This window comes from Diceros bicornis, chromosome 18 (genome assembly GCF_020826845.1).
Source record: "Diceros bicornis minor isolate mBicDic1 chromosome 18, mDicBic1.mat.cur, whole genome shotgun sequence".
NCBI classification, from domain to species: domain Eukaryota; kingdom Metazoa; phylum Chordata; class Mammalia; order Perissodactyla; family Rhinocerotidae; genus Diceros; species Diceros bicornis.
In genome coordinates, this window is record NC_080757.1 from 15079403 (window position 1) to 15098307 (window position 18905).

The window sequence follows — 18905 nt, forward strand, 5'->3', positions numbered from 1 at the left end:
AACCTTTTGGAAGCTTTTAGATCAAAGACACTTCCCTCCCCATCGAGGCCAAAATCCATCAGTTAAAAGGCCGCAGAGCTGGAGAAGCCGCATCGAGGCCTGCGGCAGGACATCAATGGAACCACACAAAGGGCTGGGCCAGGTCCTTCTGGGTCCTCCCGGAACCCCAACAGAAGCGTCGAGAGTGGAGGAAACCTCTGAGGGCTCCCCAGGCGTCCCCTGGAGGAGCAGGGGGGGTTGTGCCAGGTGTCATATGTGGCGTCCCAGGCACATCTGCACACAGGAAATGCTTTCACCCTACGCCTGGGGAGCTCAGAACAGGCTTTCCCGCCCCCAGAGCTGCCAGTTCAGCCTTCGACTGCCCCCACCAGTTCAGACCTTCACCCAAAAGGCCATTCTCTCCAGCTCCCCAGCCCCACCCACATGGTCTCCTGGGTCTGGAGACCTTGAAATGAAGAAAGGATGGAGGTGGTCCAGAAGGGAAGCTGCTCTGCTTCCTTCCCCAGGTAACCCCACAGCCCCCTCAGAAGAGGGGCTGAGAGGTCTCCTTACCCCACCACTCCAAGACCGAGGACGCTATCAGGAAGCAGTCATGGGGGGGGGGGCCCTCAGTAAGAGCACAAAGAGCTTCAAAGTCCCCATTTCTCCTCCTCAGGAATCTGGCGTCCATTCAGTGAGTATTTATAAAGCACCCACTCTGTGCCAGCACAGCGCAAGCCACTGGGGATATGATGTGAATAAGCCATGCCTGAGCCCCTGCTCTCCTCACACAAGGACTCCAGTGCATCACTAAGTGCTCACTTCCCAGATAGGCTCCGTTCTCTCCAACCCACTGTCACTGTCACCCCATCACCTCTCAATCTCTCACCTGGACAACGACACCCCCATCCTAACCCAACTCCATCCATTGCACACCTCAATCTATTCTCCAGGGAGCAGACATAGGGATCTTTCTAAAGTGAAAAGCTGATCACAAACACTAGGATGACCACAATTTTTAAAAAATAACAAGTGTTGGCGAGGATGTGGAGAAACTGGAACCATTGTACGTTGCTGGTGGGAATGTAAAATGGCGTCCCCTCTTTGGAAAACAGTTGGCGGTTCCTCAAAAAGTTAAACATAGAATTACCATATGACCCACCAATTCCACTCCTAGGAATGTACCCAAGAGAACAGAAAACAGGTGTTAAAACAAAAACTTGTACCTGAAAGTTCATAGCAACATTATTCACAATAGCCAAAAGGTGGAAACAACCCAAATATCCATCAACAAATGAATAGATAAATAAAATATGGCATATTCACACAAATATTATTCAGCCTTTAAAAAGAATAATGTTACATGCTACAACATAGATGAACGTTGAAAGCATTATGGCAAGAGAAAGAAGCCAGACACAACAAATCACATACTGTGTAATTCTATGTAAATGAAATATCCAGAATAGGCAAATGCATAGAGACAGAAAGTAGACTGATGGTTGCTTAGGGCGGTCAGGCGGAGGAAGGGGAGTGACTGCTAATGGGTACCGTGTTTCTGTTTGGTGATGAAAAAGTTCTGGAGAAGAATGGGGGTGATGGTTGCACAACATTGCAAATGTACTTAATGCCACTGAATTGCACACTTTAAAATGGTTAAAATGGTAAGTCTTATGTTATGTGTATTTTACCACAACCAAAAAAAACAAAGGTGAAAAATAAATGCAAAGTGGATGGTGACACCCTCCTTTGAGTGGCTCTCCATGACCCAGGATCACACCCAGCTCTTTAACATGTCCTCAAGGGCCCCTTGTCCAGGCCAGCCTCATCTCGCCTCTCCCACTTCCCCTCCTCACCTGTACCCACCAGTCCACAAAACTTGTCAGTTCCTCCACTGAGCCACCCGCTCACTCACGTCAGAGACTCTTCTCCTTGCCCACCGTCTAGATTCTTCTCCTCGCCCACATGCCCTCTCCAGACTTTGTCTACCTGTGTCCTATTCACCCCCGAGATCTCTGCCACAATGGCCCTTCCTTGAGGGCCCCAGTGCCCCTCCTGGATCAGGGCCCCTGTACTCTCTGCACCATGGCACCCCATCTTCTGTCACAGCACCCAGCCCTCAACTGCAATGACCTATTTGATGCCTGTCTTTCCAGCTGGACTATGAGCTCCACGAGGGCAAGGATCAGGCCTGCCTCATCCCTGCTGGATCCTCAGCACCTCCCCAGCCTCAAGGACCAAAGTATAATGGGAGACATGGATGGACAGATGGACAATTACACTGCCCCCAGGGAGCTTAGAGTCAGGCTCAGAAGGGAAAAATGAATGAATAAGAGACCAGCTTGAATGCATGGGTGCCAGCAAAATTCAGAGCAAAATAAATTGTGGGGCCTGATCTGTATGGGAGAGGGTTCAAGTCAAGGAGAGGGACCAAGGAGGAAGCGGGATCTTTGATGTGAGAAGGGCTTGAAGGTGGGGCCAAGTCAGGTGCAGGCAGGAGGCAGGGAGGGAGGGAGTGGGCAAGGCCAGCGCCCATCCTGACTATGCCACACCCTCTGGAGATAATTATCAGAACCTTGCTGAGCACTGGCCAGCGCCAGCCTCTGGGCTCAGCGTGTTATACACACCATCTCATTGACCTTCACAACCACTATTATTACCCCATCACACAGATGAGAAAACTGAGGTCCAGAGAGGTGCCGTGCCTTGCCCAAGGTCAGCCAGCTACCAAGTGGCTAAGTGGGATCTGCACCCAGGTTCGCCTGAGTCCACAATGGGGATCCTGGACAGCAGGGACACCCAAACGCTCCAGGACAGCCCACCCGGTTGGCTGCACCAAAACTGGAGAGTGTCCACCCACTCCTTGAGAACCAGAGCTGTCTGGCTTCCCTCACAAGCCCCAGGTGGCAGCCGGCTTCAGGGAAGAGGCTCCCACTCAGTTTCTTTGTGAGGCTGTTAAACCAGCAAGGTCAGAGCGGTACTGAATGAGCCTAGTGAAGGAAGCACCCGCCCCACATCCCGCCGGCTGTCATAACCAATGCCCTTGCCTTCACAGTGATCTTTCATGGCAGTAATACAGCTTCCGGAGCGGAAGGGGGTCCCCTCGATGCACCCTCTCCACACTCAGTCTCACCCACGATGGGGCTGCGTTTGCTGAGAGGCCCCTCTTCCGCCAGCTGGCCATCTCCACTTGGGATCTCACGGCACCTCAAACTCAACATGTCCAAAAGTGACCTTATCGTTTCCCCCAACCTGTTCCTCCTGGGTTCTCTCTCTCAGTTAAAGGCACCGAGCACTCCTGACTCTTCCTCCTGCCTTAGCCTGACATGCAACCAAAGGACCCCAAGGTGTCTCTGGACCGGCAGCAGGGGCATCACCTGGAAGGTCATTTAAAACGCGGACTCTCAGGCCCAACCCACACCCACCAATGGGAAGCTGCATTTTGACAAAATGCCCAGGTGACTTCTGTGCACACTCAAGTATGAGAAGCCCAGCTCTAGTAATTAACAATCCTCTCTTCCTGCCTCCTACATTTCTCTCAGGTCCATCCACGTCCCTCCACTCCCCTCCACTATCATCTCCAAGCCACTGACGTCTTCCCAACCAATCCTCACAAACCCACTCTTGTCCCACTGTGGTCCCCCAGGAGTCAGACTGACCCTTTGAAATGGAAATCTGATCATGGAAGCCCCCTACACAAGGTCTTGAGATGGCATCCCGTTACACTCACTATGAAGACCAAATTCCATGCGTGCATTCACAACATTTTTACTGAGCATCTTCTATGTGCAAGGCACTGCTCCAGGCACTGGAGAGGGAAGAGTGAAAAAAAAGAGACAAAACCCCTGCCCTCATGGAGCTTACATTCCAGTGGGGAGAAGAGAGAATAAACACCTAATAATGTGAAAACTTTAAATATGAGGTATATCAAGTAGTGCCAAATGCTATGAAGAAAAATAAAGCAGAGAAGAGTCTGCAATTTAAATAGGGTCATCAGAGAAGACCTCAACGAGAAGGTGACATTTGAGGCAAGGCCTGAAGGCAGTGAGGAAGCAAGTGATGAGGGTGTCTGGGACAAAAGCATTCCAGGGAGAAGGAACAGCAAAGGTCCTGAGGTAGGAACATATCTTAGTTGGTCAAAGAACAGCAAAGAGGCCAGTGTGGCTGGTGCAGAGTGAGCAAAGAGTAAAGAACAGGAGCTGAGGGCAGAGGAATCACAGGGGGCAGATCATGTAGCGCCTGTGGCCGTGGTAAGAGCTTTGCTCTTACTACAGGGAAACAGGAAGCCATGGGAGGGAGGGTTGTAAGCAGAAGAGAGATGTGATCTGACTCATAGATTCAGAGGGTCTTTCTGGCTGCAGTGTTGGGAACAGACTGTAACGGGGCAAAGAGGGGCAGCAGGGAGACCAGTTAAAAGGTTACCTCAGGGCTGGCCCAGTGGCTTAGCGGTTAAGCGCGCGCGCTCCGCTACTGGTGGCCCGGGTTCGGATCCCGGGTGCGCACCGATGCGCCGCTTCTCCGGCCATGCTGAGGTGGCATCCCACATACAGCAACTAGAAGGATGTGCAACTATGACATACAACTATCTACTGGGGCTTTAGGGAGAAAAAGGAGGAGGATTGGCAATAGATGTTAGCTCAGAGCCGGTCTTCCTCAGCAAAAAGAGGAGGATAGGCACAGATGTTAGCTCAGGGCTGATCTTCCTCAAAAAAAAGGTTACCTCAATAACCAGGTGAGAGCTGATGATGGATTGGACTAGACTGACAGTCATGGAGATAGTAGGAAGTGGTCCAATTCCAGATGCAATATGAAGGGAGAGCCAATAGGATTCGCCGACAGATTGGATGTGGGGCATAAGAACAACACAGAGAAGTCAAGGATGATTCCAAGAATTGTGGCCTAAGCAAAGGCCAAAATTGAGATGGGCAAGGCTCCAGGGGGGATGAGTTTGGCGAGCTGGGAGGGGGAGGGTGGGATAGAGACCAGGAATTCCACTCTGGACATGTTCAGTTTGGAATGCCTTTGAGACATCCAAATGGAGATCACTGAGGGAGACAGAAGAGGAAGCAGCCCAGGCACAAGCTGTCAAAGTCAGAGAAGGAGGAGGAGACTGAGACGGACTGGCCAGGAGATGGAGGGAGAGCAGGGGGGCGAGTTTTCCGAGCTGCGTCAAATGACTCTAAACTGAGGGCAGAAAGGTAACCACTGGATTCGGTAACCAGAGCAGCCACTATGGCACTATGGCGTGGTGGAGAGCAAAGCTGGAGGCATTCTTCTAGAAGTTCTGCTGTAAAGGAGAATAAAGAGAGCACTAGCTGGAGGTGGCTACTGGGTTCAGGGAGGTTGGGGGGGGTGGCGTTTTCTTGGTTGGTTGACGGCTCTTCTTCTCATTTTCTCCAGATTCAAACCTTCAGGCTTTGACCTCTCAGCTGGTTCGGGCTTGGTCAGTCTTGGGTTTGATCCTCTGCTCTCCCTTCTCACTCCTTCTAGTCCACCCTCCTTCCCATTAGCAGGTCATTCATTCTTAAGCTTCCAACTCAACCACCTGGGGCCCCAGGTGAGGAGAAAGTAAAAGTTGAACTCTCCTCAGGAAAAGACAAGACCTTATTTTCCCCAAGTAGCAGCTATAAAGTTTTTTGAAATTCCAACCATTCCTCCCTCCTAGGTTTTAGTCTTCAAGACTCTCCATTAAAATGCAAATGTCCCAGCTAGCCAGAGGGGAGGGAGCCCGACTTGGGTAGCCACAGTAATCCTCATCTTCCCACTAGCTAACCCACAGGGAGGCCAACTATTCCCCAGACACAAATCTTTTACCTCATTCAATCATCAGATTACAGATTCTTTTATTATCCACACTTCACAAAGGAACAAACTGATTCTCCCAGAAATTAAGTAATTTATCCCCGGTCACAGAGCTAGAAAGGGGCAAAGCCAGAATTTGAACCCAGGCTGTCTGACTCCAGGGCTCACAGGCAGTAGGGTTGTTTTTTTTTTTTTTCAGTTTCTTCCACTTTTTTTTTTCGGTCTGTTAACTTTATTTCACTTTCTTTTTAGTGTGGTACAACAGACATAACATAAAATTTACCATCTTGACCATTTTAAAGTATACAATTCAGTGGCTTTTGCATTCTCAATGTTGTGCAATCATCACCACCACAACAGTTCTAGTTCCAGAACTTTTTCATCACCCCAAAAGGAAACTGGTCTGTTGACTTTTGAATGAGTAATACATTAGTGTAGTTCAACAGCCAAAAATTATTAGAAGGTATATAGCGAAAAGCTTGGTCTTATCCTCATCCCAATCTGTCCGGTGCCCACCTAGCCTGTGAAATGGTTTTTACATGTACTTCTGTAGCTTCTTTATGCAAACATAAGCCAATACAAAGATGGAGTCCTATTTTCCCCTTTTTTTACACAAAATTACATTCCATTCTGCACCTTGCTTTCTTACTCAAAATATCTTGGGAAAACTTTCTATCAGTCCACAGAAAGTTTCACCATTCTTTTTTAAGTAACGTAGTAGTCCACGGCATGAATGTGAATTAATCTACATAACCAGGTCTCTATTGATAGACATTTGGATGTTTCCAATGTTTTGCTTTTTCAAATAATATTGCAGTGAAGGACGCTGACCTACATCATTTCACATGCGTGGAAATATACACGCTGGATAAGGTCCCAAAAGTGGTTCACTGAGTCAAAGCAGACACGCATGAATAATGGTGACAGGTTGCCAAATTATACTGCTTATGGGATGGTACCAATTGATCTCCCATTAAACTGGTATGAGAATGAGGGCCCACATGCTCACCCAACACACCCTGCTAGCCCCCCATGGCTGGAAGCAACGCCAAAGCAGCTTTTGTCTGTGGCTTTTGCTTACCCAATTCACTTCACCCCTCCTCTGCTAACAAAATTCCCCACCTTTACTTTAGGGAAGTGCTCCTCTCCCACAGGAAAGGACTCTTGTAATCACAAGACCAACACTGGCCACAGGAATGAGCCTCTCACTCAGGCTGGGCCAATCATTGTTCGCCACCCCCACCTCAGTGCAGAGATTGATATAGAGATGGACACGTGATCCAGGCCAATCAGAACTCCTCCTTGGGATGTGTCTAACTGGAGCTGGTGGAAAGGAGTGTTTTTTCCCTCTCTGGAGAAAAAGGGGTTGAAATGTTAAGCACACAGTGGTCTGCAACCATAGTTCCAACATCATGGGGAGAGATGGCCCAAGAGAATCAAGCCAACACAAAGACAGACATAGATACAAGAGACAGAGAGAAAGAGAGACTGCTTATAGTCCTGGATCCAGCTGTTCCTGAGGCCAGCACTTTTCACAGATGGGTTATGCCAGCCAACAGATCCCCCTATTCTGTTTGGCTAATTCAACCTAGGCCTCTGTCATTTGCCCCCAAGAGTCCTGACTAAGACACTATATATCAAGTATAATCCCAATTTTGTTATAGCGAAACAGATGTAGATGCAGATGTAAGTATATTGTGTGGGAGGGTACGTGTTTGGACAGAAAAAAAGACCAGAAGAAAATATATTAAATGTTAATAGTGGCTATCTCTGTAATCCCCCATCTGGGATTGCAGATGATTTTTATTTTAGTCTTTGTACTTTTCTGCGGTTTCCAAATTTTCTGCAAGGAACATGGATTTTAAAAATATAATAAACATTTCTTTAAAAAAAATCAGATTGGCAAGAAGCAGCCCAGAGAGCACTCGGAGGATGGTTCTGAGCCTGTGCAGCGGTCAGGGGCAGTAGAACCCTGCTCTGCACGGTCAGCGCACCCTGGGGTGGCTGCTGCCCATCTCAGGGCCAGCTGGCAGGTCACTGAGGGCATCCACATTGTGGTCACTAAACCCAAGCCCTCCACTGTGTGGTCACGGTCTCTGGTCTGTGCCCAGAGGTCAGCACAGAGCCAAGACTTTCTCTCCACACTTCTGGAACCCAGGCTGAGCCCTGGAAGTCCCCACCACCAACAACCACCAGCAGTCCCTTTGGCCTCCAAGGAGAGCCCCACAAGGCACTGGCAAACGCCTGTCTATGAGCCTGCAACTGCAGGAAAGGATAAAAGAGGAGCCCAGGAGGCAGCCCAGGGCCTCCAGGGCCTGCCCCTTGGGCTGACCTTCCCCAGCAACACAAGACGCTCAGGGGTGGGTGTCCACACTTGGGCAGGACAGAGGCCTTGGGCACCTTTAACTTCAGAATATGGTCTATTAGGGAAGGGAGGGCTGTCGCTTCCCTGGAGTCCCCAAGGCACTCCTGGCTCCAAACCCAGCTCAGTTTTCACAGAGCCCAGGCTAGAGCCACCCCCACCCGCCCACCCCATCTCCAACCAGGGAAACACTCTCTTTTATCTGTTTTACATATTAAGGTTATGAATAAGATTCTTTTTTCTTTTACCACTTTAGCCATTTTTAAGTATGCAATTCAGTAGCATTCAGTGTTGTACAACCATCCCCACTATCCATTTCCAGAACTTTTTCATCATCCCAGACAGAAACTCTGTATCCATTAAACAATAACTCTCCTCCCCCCGAACCCCTGGTAACCTCTATTCTACTTTCTGTCTCTGTAAATTTACCTATTTTAGATACCTCATATTAGTGGATAAGTGGAATCACACAATATCTGTCCTTTTGTGTCTGGCTTATTTCACTTAGCGTAATGTTTTCATGGTTCATCCATGTCATATCAGATTCTATTCCATTTTTCTTGACTGAGTAATATTTCATTGAATGGATATACCACATTTTGTTTCTTCATTCACCTGCTGAAGGACACTTGGGTTGCTTCCGCTTTGGGCTATTCTGAATAATGTTGCTATAAACATGGGTGTACAAACATCTGTTTTGAGTCCCTGCTTTCAATTCTTTTAGGTATATACTTAGGAGCGGAACTGTTGAATAATATTTTTGTTTACACAAATAATTCCATTAAAGAACAGGCGCAAATCATTCATTAGTCCTGATCCCATTTTACAGATAGAGAAACTGAGAGCCACAGTTTGAACACCATCTATGTTCAGGATCACATATGGTGCTGCTTCCCTGGGTTTTTCCATGAGGCTTCAGGCTGCCCCTCTGCCCTTCTGCAGTTATGTTCTTGCTATCTAGGGGTCCCTACCTCTCATACCCTGAGACCTCTGCTGGGCCTGGACCTCCAGCAGAGGCATGGGTCACAGACAGCCAGCCCCACTCTCAGCTAGGGCCTTGTGACCAAGAGCATCTATTGGCTAGCTGGCCGGAGGGAGTGGCAATCTGTATGCAAGGCATCCAGACTCTCTGGGTTAAAGGGCAGCTGGGCCACACCGCACACTAGCAGAAGAGGGTGGGGAAGCAGTATTCAACCCCAGAGCTGAGGGCCAACCCTAAGCGAGGCCAGGCTGTCCTCCCAGACGAGGTCCTCAATGTTCAAGATAGAGTCAGGGAAAAGGGGGCCTTGGGTAGTCCATCCTTTCTTTTGATCTCCAGGGCACCTGCCACCTCTTTTCCAGCACCACCATCTTCTGTCTTGGGTTTGCATTACATGCCTGGTCTCTCTTCCTGGAGCGTAGACTGTGTGAGGCAGGGAGAGTGTCTTATTCTCCTCCGGGACCCTGCTGTCCAGTGCCTGGTACACATCTGGCATTCCACAAATATTGATGGAAGTGAATTGAAACAGCACAAATGAACACTTGGAACACAACCCTTTGATAAGCAGGACTGCTGCCTGCATTTGCATTTACGGAGGAGCAAGAGGGCAATGCCGCAGAGGGGGGTGGCAGCACTTCCCAGAAGCGGGGGACGTCAGAGGAACTGAGATATGGAAGCCAGGTGTCCCTGTTCCCGTCACTTGCACCAATGCCTGTGTCCTGCGTCCCGATGGCTGTGCCTTTGGGGGAACTTCTCGGCTATCAGTAACTGGCCCTCGCTGATGTCACACTCAGAAGCCCTCCTGGCACACTTGTAGATCTAGTTTTCAGACAGCCTGTTTCAGTTTCCTCTTGATTTACACACTGTTTCTGCCTTTGCATCTCAGATTAAATATCTTATTAAAATAAATGTTCTCTTAGAATACAGATATATTAAGAGCCCGGTAACCCGGGCTCCAGCCCAGACCTTCCCCTTCTCATAGAGAAGCAAGAATTTCTGCTCTAATTAGTGAGGACAGCAGCCAGGAGACCTTTCAGCTTATCTGAAGCCTGACAGACCAGACCCTTCCCCCACCCTAGGCTCCACCATACCCCCAATTCAAAAGAAGCCCAGCTGCCCCAGAGACCCGTCCAGTCCCATCCTTAAAAAATAACGAGAATGTGCCAAGGTGCCACACTTCTTAATGTTTTGAAGTCTCTTCATGCACCTGGTATGCACTTCATACACTTGAGCTGCATTACTGTCCACTTCGCAGATGGTGAAAGTCAAGGGCAGAGAGGTCAAGTAATTCAGCCAGAGTCACCATGTAACTGGCGAGGGAAAAAAAGGCATAGAATTTGGCATCAGACACATCTGGGTTTGACTCCCAGCTCTGCTGTACAAGCTGAGTGACACTGCATATGTCACCCCTTTTGAACCTCAGCTTTCTCCTCTATGAAAAATGAGAGGATGATAATAAGCATCGTGCAGAGACTGAAATGAGCTAAGAGAGGTGTAAGTGCCAGCCCAAGGCCATGCCCAGAGTGGAGAGAAATACAAGCCTCCATCCCTGTCCCTTCTCTGAGATTCCTGAGGTTCTGTGTTGTAAGACACAGCCTCCCATAATTTCTGTGATTTTATTGGGGAGTAATTAGGGAGAGGGAGGGAGCAGGAACATCTAACAGCAAATTAACACTGGCCATTCTGCAGCCCAGCTCCTGCAGGGAGCCCAGTCAGGCTGCCAGGACCCCTCATTTCCAATCACAATGGACCTGCACAAAACCAAGGAAGACCAGAGGGCACGCGGGGCTGGGACCCGACCCCCAGCCTCCGCCTTCAGTGAGTTCAAGTACAGCTCCCCAACCTCGAGCCTCCTGCTTTTCACACTGTATATCCAATCCCCCAAGGGCGGGGCAGGTGGAACAGGTGTGGCCAGGTATGGGTGCTGTGGCGAGCAGGGGGGCACTGCCCCTGTACTGAGCCGGCAGCTGGCAGTTTAGGTGCGATACAGGAAGGCAGGCCTAGCCGATGTTGCCAGAGCTTCTGATTTCTCAAGAAAAGACTGAAATACAGATTCATAACATGGAACCTTCCAATTTTAAAATATCAGCTTAAAAGGAAAAAAATATGTGGGCCTAACAACGCCCCTCAAGAATGGGCAGGGTTTTGTTCCTGTGCTGTTCCCTGCTGCGTCCCCAGCACCTAGAACAGTGTCTGGCACAGAGGAGAGGCTTCTTAAAGATCTGAGGAATCTGCAGGGGCCAGTTTCTGACCTCTGCCTCAGATTGCAAATTCAGGTGCCAGAGTGAGCTGTCCCCACTCTCTGTAGACAGGACAGCGTGGTATTGTAGCACATGACAGTGAAAAATGAGGGGGGTCCAGCCTCCACTCTTACTAGGGGTCTGTCCTGTAAAGCAGGTGAGAGCTGTGCCTTGCTCGGGGGCTGTTAGAGTTGTAAGCACTTAGGACAATAGGAATCATCACAGGGTCCTGATTCTACCACAAGGCAGTCAATGTGGTTGGTAAAGATCTTTACAGCAAAGAAACAGAAAAAGTGGGGAGAGGGGAAGGACAGAGGAGGGGGCGGCTGCAATCAATGGGCCTGCTCCCTCCTGCCTTTGGAGAAGTGGCCCGATGGTGAGGCCTGGCAGGGTCAGCCCATCCCCAGAGGACTCCGGGAAGGACTTGGCTGCAGCTCCAGGCTCCATGAAACAGAGTGTTCAGAACCGATAAGCTTAAAAGCAAGTGACAATTTTTCAACCCACCCTTGCTCCAAGGGCAGTGAATAAACACAGCATCGGCTCCAGGTTCCCACTGAGCGTGTCTGGAAGGAGAGTGGAAGGTGAACCAAGCTAGCTCGCCCCTAGAAATCCATGTGGATTCTCTGACACCATCCTCTTCAGGGTCGAACCAGGACTCCCAGAAATCCCAACTCACAAAATCCCAGACATGCTCTTCCCTTTATTATGGGGGTCAAGGCTACTCCAGGTACCAACCAGCCACAAGTGCCAGAAAGTTCTGTATCTTGATCTGGGTGGTGTCTACACAGGAGGATGCATATGTGGAAATTCAATGAGCTGTACCCTACGATTTGTGCACTTATTCTACGACTGTTCCAGTTCAGTACATTCATAAGAGCAGCAGCAGCAACAGGCACGAAGCACTGCTCAGAAGCCACGCACTGAGTCAGTGCTTAGCATGGGTTCCAAATAATTTAATCGTTAAAAACACAGCCTCTGGACCTCAACAGACCCAGGTTAAAATCCCCGCTCCTCCACCTCTGATTCTGCCCCCAGCACATTCCTCAACCTCTGAGACTCTGTCCCTCGGGTGGAAAACAAAAATAACAACTGGCAGAATTAAGACAGATATGCATGCAAGCCCCTAGCACTGGGCCCAGCACAGAGCAAGCTTCAAAAGGTGTTGGCTTGTTACAACCATTCAACCCTCAACAACCCCAGGACACTGGTGCTATAGAGTCCACTTAAACATATGAGAAATGCACCCCCTTTCTTCCAATGGTGCTCCCTAAACCACAGGCATTGCCACACCATCTCCCCAATTTTTCCAAAATCCATGTACCACCTATTACTTTTCTTTTTTTTCTTTACAATTTTTTTTTAATTATTTATTTATTTTTCCCCCAAAGCCCCAGTAGATAGTTGTATGTCATAGTTGCACATTCTTCTAGTTGCTGTTTGTGGGACGCGGTCTCAGCATGGCCGGAGAAGCGGTGCGTCGGTGCGAACCCGGGATCCGAACCCGGGCCGCCAGCAGTGGAGCGCACGCACTTAACCGCTAAGCCACGGGGCCGGCCCTGACTATTACTTTTCTTAACACTTTCCTTTGAAATGACTTGCGATTTTCTCACTTAAACAAATTTACTTTTTAAAAATGTTATGTAACTATCGTACATGGAAAACCAGCCTCACTTGCCAGAATTCATTTTTTAAAACAGCTATTAAAATAAAAAGCACTTGTCCACCTGAAATCATTTTGCCTGCCTCATTTACTTTTTATGGACTCGGAAGGCAAGGAGACTGTTTGCGGGGTGGGCGTGGGGGGGCGGGGGGCCTCATCTGCTTAAAATGACTGAAAAACTTCCTGAGCCCTTCGGCAGCCCCCGTTTGCACAGAAGTGATTTTCGTTGGTTTAACTGAGCAGGCCTGGCAAGCCCTCTATTTGGCAACATCCTGGTAACCAGCCATCTGTGCACCATGCGGGCTCCAAAGAGATAAAGCTGCATTTAGAAAAAATATATATTGGCCAATGGCAACTGTTCACTAATTCAGACGCCCACCGGCCCCTCTTTGGCATGAATGAAGGGAGCCCACCTCTGCCTACAAGACAGCAGCTCCAGGACCCGAGATCTAGGAACCCTGAGTCAGGACAGCCCTGGTGCCCGGCCCCAGCTTCAGGATGGTCAGAACTGAGCCTGGACGCTCACATCTCTGGATCCCCAAACCACACAGCAGCAGGGAAGGAGTTAGAGGAATAACAATGGAACAACACCTGTGCAACTGATCAGCTGCATTTCTCTCCTATATTTCTTCCAGAAGGGAAGGAAGGAGAGGATTGGAAAAATTCCCCAATCTCAGACAAGAAAAGGGCACCTTGAAATCTGTGTCGGAGGGCGCTGCAGTATTAAGAGGACCTCGGGGTCACAGGCAATGCGTACATTTCGCCTGGGGAGTCAGTGAGTCCCGCGAGGTTGCATTCATTCATTTAGCAAATATTTACCGAGCACCTCCTATTCTGGGCAAGGGGGACCTGGAGGTGAAAAAGGCTGAGTCCCTGCTCTCAGACCGCTCACATTCCAGGGGAGGGAACAGTCATTAGATTGTTTATTACATAAGCTGAGAATACCAGTTAATAAGTGCCATGGAGGAAATAAATGAGGGTAAAGTAATGGCTTGAGTGAGCTGCTTAGATTGGATGGTCAGGGGAGTCCTTTCGAAGGAGGTGACATTTGAGTTGTGAGCCCAACGATGAGGAAGCCCCAGTCAATTAAGTCACCATAAACAGCACGTGTAAAGGGCCAGGGGCAGGAACAAGCTTGGCAAGTCCCAGAAACAGAAAGAAGGCCTTTGCAGCTTCACAAGTACAGCCATCACAGTGAGTGAGGGGGAAGGGGTAGGAGGCAAGGTCAGAGAACCAGCCAGGGAATGTAGGCCCAGCTTCGGAGTTTGGATTTCATTTAAAGTATAATGGAAAGCCTATGGAGAGCTTTCTCCAGTAGACAGACTCCATTTTATTTGACTTTTTTAAACTCCACTCTAGCCACCACATGGAGAATGGATAAGGGGGACAAGAAGTAAGGAGACCAAGTAGGAGATAAAAAGAGTGGCACAAAAGGAATCAACTAAACTCATTTATGCTTCGAATTCTGTCCCCTAAGTCTAAGAGTCTAACTCCTCAGACTCTCGGTGAGGTTAAAAATGGGAAGCTGGTTAAAGGGAGATGTTTGTTCTTTAAAGCAACAACAGCCAACTGGGTGACATTCAAACATCAGACAAGAGAGGGCAAGTAACAGGCCCTTCCACACAGGGCAGGACCAAGCCACCTCCTCAGAAGAGAACAAGCAGCCATCTGTTCTGGGGCCAGAGAGCGGATCAGCTCCCGCCTTGTGCCCCTTCCAGCCCTGGGACTCTGCGACGCCAAGGCCAGGACTTCTGGACACTCCACAGGCTCAGACACCATCTCCAGTCAGCTCGCAGGGCTGTCACTGGCTCTCCCATGGCAGAACACAAGTGTCCTCCATGACACCAGCCTTCAAACCCAAAGACAAATCAATCGAGAGCTGCCAGCATCACAAAAACAGACAAGTGAGACAACCTCCAATGGCCCAGTCTCACCAAAAAAAAAAAAAAATCACACCTGATTCTGATCAAGTCCCTAAAACTAAATACCAACTTACGGTAACACAGGGGACAGCAGAACATGTTAACTGACACCAGGAGACACCACCCACGAAATCCCGACTGTGGGAAATTCCCTATGACAAACAATCCAGTTTCTTCAATAAAGAAATCGCATGGGGAAGAAAAAACATAGATAAAGAGACACATCACCAATCACACTAGATATTTTGAATCCTGACTCAAAAAAACTTTTGAAAAACTTTCATGAGACAACTGGGGAAATGTCAACACTGATTAAATACGATATTAAGAAATTACTGTTAACTGAGGGGGGTTGATAATGGTAGTGTTATGTTTTTTAGGAAAATTCTTATCTTGAAGATGTAGACTGAAATATTTAAGAATGAAATGATACAACGTCTGGAATTTACTTCAAAATAATCTTGTGGGGGAGTAGGTTGGTAAATAAATGAAACAAGATTGGCCATGGGTTGATAATGGCTGAAACTGAGTACTGTATTACACTATTCTACTTTAGTACATGCTTGAAAATTTCTGCAATAAAAAGTTTTTTTAAAAAAAAGCTAGAGATGGGCTTTTTCTAATAACCTACAAAGGAATAACCCACTAGACATTATACCCCACAATGGAGGGATCAGATTTATCAGATTCACTGTTCTACCCCCCAGAGCCGGCCACAAGTGATTTGCTGAATGATGAGTGAATTCATATTTTCTTCCTGATGGAGAGGGAAACCCTATGGTGGGAGTAGTTCCAAAATAACTCCCCCCTGGAAGAAGTGGATTTCTTTTTCATTTGTGCTAATTGACTCTCTGCAGCGCAGAATGTCATACCTGAGTCCACACCAACTTTATCCACAACTTTCAGAAGGTACATGTCTTGTTTTATTTGTTTTTTGAGGTTTTTTTTTGGTGAGGAAGATTTGCTTTGAGCCAACATCTGTTGCCAATCTTCCTCTTTTTTCGCTTGAGAAACATTAGCCCTGAGCTAACATCTGTGCCAATCTTCCTCTATTTTGTATGTGGGACGCCACCACAGCATGGCTGACGAGTGGTGTAGGTTGTGCCCGGGATCCGAACCCACGACCCCAGGCTGCCAAAGCAGAGCGCGCCAACTTAACCACTACACCACGGCCCCGGCCCCAGAACGTACATATCTTGACTGCATTCCTCTGCCTTGGTCCTTCCCACCACAGGCACCTGTTTCCCCTCAGAGGGCACCGCTCCCCCACCACCCACTTCTATCGTTACTGAGGTGGTGTTCTGGAACCTACCCTGATCTTCCACATCTATAAGAAAGCAGGCTCTGAAAATCAAAGTGCTTAAAAGGAGCTCTCAATGACAGTGGTTTCCCAACTGCCGTCTCCAAGGAAGGCTTCATTCAGGTGCCTCCTTGGAACCATGCTCAGATCTGATCCCTTCTCAAACACACCACTGCTTCTGCAAGATCACAGGTGATGGAATCCCTGGAAGACGGCCAGAAAGCAGCAGAACCTCCAGGTTGTTCCACAACGCCCGTAGAGAGTCGTCAAGTCAAGGGTGATGAGCACTACACCCATTTCTCCAGGAGGCAAACTGAGGCTGGAGCTTTGAGCACAGTTCTCAGGACCTACCAAGAGTGCCCGGGAGTCTCCTGGTTCTGGACCATATGGGATACCTGTGTCATTACCATCCTTCCTGGCACACCTACCTGCCCCCAATATGCAATATTTCCAAGTGGTCTGGGGAGGGCAGGAAGATGACAAGGACCACTGGGCCATCACTGCAAGCCACACAGGACCATTTCCTCTCTTATGGCCAACTGCCAGGAGTGTTATCTGCACAAGCCTGTCAATTAGAGGCGCTGGGAAGATCAATGGATGAATCAAGCCTTCTGGGAAGGATGAAGAAGGGGCCTGAGTCTGACCTGACCCTGTGATGAGAGAGGGGAGGAAAGAGGAACTCAGCAAATTTAACACCCAGCATGGAGTTTGAGGAGTGCTTAAGAGATGTTGGCAGCTGCAGCCTGCTCCAGGGCCCCCGTGGCCAGTGCCTGCAGAGCAAGGGTCAATAGTGTACACTGCACTGATTTCATACGCTCAAAGACAAAGAAACTCCAGATTACAGTAAAGGAAGCAAAGGTCATTTAGCACCAACTGAAATCAATCCCTCTTTCTCCTCAGGTAGGTTAAGTCCATGGCCAAAGCCATCTGGATGCCAGGAGCAACAGCAGAATGGGAAGAAGGCAGGGGCTGAGAGGGTCACCACTATCTGCCGGCATTGCAGGGAAGAGCACAGTGCATCCACCAGGAAGGACAAAAAGCCATGAGCCTGGGGCATCCCTGCTCCAGACAATCCCTTCCTGTCCCCTGTCCAGGTCCTTCCCTGTGCCTCACTGCAAACCCCCGCAGACCACCTCTGCCCAGGCCCATGCCTGCGTGGCTCCCTCCTCGGCCCATGCATGGCTGGTCTAGACCGGTGGGGCTGTCACCACCAGACATCTTATTTTGGTTTCTGGGGGCACAGGCCCAGAGAGAGGAGAACGGGAGCAGTTCTGATCAAACCCTTCCATCCTCATGCAGCACTTCCCACCTTTCAGGTGCACCTTCACCCACATTATCTCACTTGAGCCTCACAAGCCCTGTGTGTGGATAAAGAAACTGAGGCTCAAGGCGACTGAATCTATACTATCACATCACAGATGAGCCAGGACTAGAACTTCTTGCTCCCTGGACAGGGAGCAAGAGAGAGGAACTCAGAGAGGAACTCAGAGAGAGGAACTGGTCTGACGCATCTGCCTTTCTATCCAGCACCTCTTTCTTCTCATTCCTCAAAACAGGCCCAGGTTGTCTCAGAACAGCCACCTCATAGCCTTCTGACTTTAGAGGGTTGGCTTGTTCATCGCCCCTCCACAGGTAAAATGCTGAAGGGCAAGGAAGGGAAGAGAATTAATGTCTAGGGGAGAATTGAGCCCAGACCTGGAGCTCTAGGCTCCGGAGTCCTGCTGGCAGCTTTTCCTGCTAAACAAGTGTGTCCCCAACAGCAGCCATTCCTAGCTCACCTGCAGGATTTCTGCCATAACCTATACTATTTGTACTATTACCATTATTTCTATTAAATAGTCTTATTCCTCTGACTTAATGCATTTAATTTAAAGTGATGCTTTATATCACCATCACAAAGCGAAAAATCAGTACCACTGGCCATAACTAGGAAACAATCCTAAAATTAAATAGTACAAAAACAACCTACGTTATAGGCAGGCACCAATCCCCATTTGCCCTGAGCCAGAGGTCTGCTCTCTCTGTTATAAAAGGGAGATTAGCAAGTGTCAAAAAGGTGTTAAAGCCAGACTAGCACCAACGTGAAACTTTCCCCTTGAAGAAATCACAAGGACTAGTAGAGAACTGAAAAGGGAAGACCTTTCTCACTAGGTGACTCAACATGATTTCATATTTAACCACCTTAAGTCATTTCACTGGAGAGTCATCCTGCGCTGTAAGGAACATGGAATTAGACTACATTATAGGAAGGGGGACAGGAGAGATGGGAGACAACCACACAGGGGGAACCCATGCCACCTTCTCAAAGTGCTCCAGTTCATTGCCCACCACCTCCCCCAGGCACGCCCAGCTTCCAGGCAAGCCCAGGGGCCACCAGTCACCACCCAGGTGTCTCCCGCTCTGCTGCCCTTGTGCTAGCCCTTGTCTAATGCACAGTGCAGCACTAACCACTCCAAAACGCCTCTGGAAATGAGGATTGCTCCAGAGCAGGGCCACCGCAGGTCACCCCAAGTCCCCACAACATCTCTGTGGACAGTCAGCTCCAATGACCCCAGCTGCTGGGAAGCTTTGGGCTCTGTCCCCTAGCAGAGAAGGGAGGCTGTGCCAGCCTGTGTGGGCAGCTCCTGGAGTCTTGTGGATCAAGCCTGCAGCTGGGTGCTG

The 18905-nt window shown here is 49.0% G+C and overlaps 1 protein-coding gene across 9 annotated transcripts in view; it reads right to left on the reverse strand.

The window, feature by feature from the left end:
- Positions 1 to 18905, reverse strand: part of RAP1GAP2 (RAP1 GTPase activating protein 2) — a 218525-nt gene that overhangs the window by 118945 nt on the left and 80675 nt on the right. The gene's annotated exons all lie outside the window — the stretch shown is intronic.